This window comes from Epinephelus moara, chromosome 17 (genome assembly GCF_006386435.1).
Source record: "Epinephelus moara isolate mb chromosome 17, YSFRI_EMoa_1.0, whole genome shotgun sequence".
NCBI lineage: Eukaryota > Metazoa > Chordata > Actinopteri > Perciformes > Serranidae > Epinephelus > Epinephelus moara.
In genome coordinates, this window is record NC_065522.1 from 32,001,889 (window position 1) to 32,004,053 (window position 2,165).

Consider the following 2,165-nt stretch of genomic DNA (forward strand, 5'->3'; position numbering starts at 1 on the left):
GGGGGAGAGGAGCACCGGGAGGGATTTGTCGGTCTGTCGGTACTGAGGAGAGGAGGAGGAGGAGGTGGAGGAGGGGGGGGGGAGTAACGGATAACGGGGGGCGGATGGATAATCACCTGGGCTTGGCACGAGCGAGCGCGAGCAGGGGAGAGAGAGGGAGAGGCGTTAAATTAGGCAGGTCGAGGCGAGAGGGAGGCGGCTCTGTGGAGACGCTGCAGGGGTGGGAAAAGAGACAAGCTCGAGGAAAGAAAAAACACCACCATGGGAAGAAAGGAGAGAGGAGGAGGAGGAGGGGGAGGAGGAGGAGGAGGGGGGATGATGAATAATGGCGGAGGTTATGAACGGATACGTGCGTTGTTCTCGCGACAGAGTGAAGGGAGGGTGGTGGCAGGGGGTACACGCCACGCTGATGTTGATGTAACGGAGAGGGGAGTGTGTTTGTGTGTGTGTGTGTGTGTGTGTGTGAGTGTGAGTGTGTGTGTGTCTGTGTGAGAGAGTGTGAGTGTGTCGGCTCGTGCCCTCCGCCGTGTCTCCCGCTGTCGGCGGCGTTCGTGGCGGCGTGCCGTGGCGTGCGCGCGGTGCGAGCGGTCTGATTGGCGTCGAGGCGAGGTGAGAGGAAAACAGGAGGCGTGAGACCTCGCACGTGATTGGCTGGCTGCCGGGAGCTGAGAGAGAGAGACCACAGAGAGACGTCAGGAGGGAGAGACGGACTGAATGAAGGATGTACTGGTGTTTAATAAACAATGTGACATTTTAATATTTAACAAATGTGTCTTATAAACACTGATGGAAAGTAACTAAATACATTTACTCAAGTACTCAAGTACAAATTTTAAGAAACTTTACTTTGGGTACTTTAAACTTTAAACATGCATATATATATTATATATTTATATTAATATACTTCATAATTTAATTAAATAAAAATGTGAATTTTGTGTGTGTTTTTCTTTAGAAACAGAAACAGTCTTCCAGTTGTGATGTCATTTCTTTGAGTATCTAATGCTTCATATCCATAAATCTGTACAGCCTGAGCTAAAAGGTTGTTTTTCATCAGCTTTTACAAAATAAAGACACAAATGATTTGATCCAAAAGATTTTTAAATGTAGAAACATGAACATATTTAGTGTTTGTGATATTCTCATATTTCATGAGCAGAGTGAAGAGGGCTGAGATAAGCTCTGTTTCCACCGAGCAGTTCAGTTCAGTAAAGTTGTGGATGGTACCAACAGAAGCGTTCCTTAGCGTCCCCATGTTTGGTCCCCCCTCTACCTAGCACACAGATCTGGTACTAAAAGGTGGAGCTAGAAACCCTGCAGTCTGATTGGTCAGTAGAGGATGGTCACTCTGGTTTTATGTAACCTCTGTTCATACATCAGTAAACTACAACTATAAAATGAAAGAGAAAAAAATAACTTCATTCACTGGGCCGACTGTCAGCGTGGGTTTCCTCCACGTGCTCTGACATGTTCTCCCTGTGTCAGTGTGGGTTTCCTCCAGGTGCTCCGACATGTTCTCCCTGTGTCAGCGTGGGTTTCCTCCAGGTGCTCCAGCTTCCTCCCACAGTCCAAAGACATGCAGGTTAATTGGTGACTCTAAATTGTCCGTAGGTGTGAATGTGAGTGTGAATGATTGTCTATTATGTATTTTTTAGGGCCCGAGCACTTTCAGTACCACGGCCCAACAGTCCCGGGTACTGAAAGTGTGAGGAACTTATTGTTTTTGTAGACATTAATTGCGTTTTTGATGCTCAAATGGGGACGACACGCAGCAAAGGGCCGCAGGTTAGAATCAAACCCAGGCCACTGCGAACATCTCAGCCTACAGGGGGCGCCCCGATGTTTACTAAATTTGAGGGGATCATATCTGCCAAGTCTATGAAAATTTTGTCTTTTTTTTTTTTTGCCCAACTGAAAGTCAGCCATCTTGGATTTTGTCTGTTCTTTTTCATGTTGCTAACACATGTTTGGGGATGCGCAAAACTTACAAAACTTTTCAGGCAAGTTCAAACTAGACATTAATTTGACTTGGTGGTGTAATTACGCTTGAGCGTGGCATGTCAGCTCTATAGCGCCCCCCACTAACTTCCTGCATTTGAATGCATTTTTGACGCCCTTGCTATCATTGAAAACTCATGAAATTTGGGGCACACATGGTCATCTGT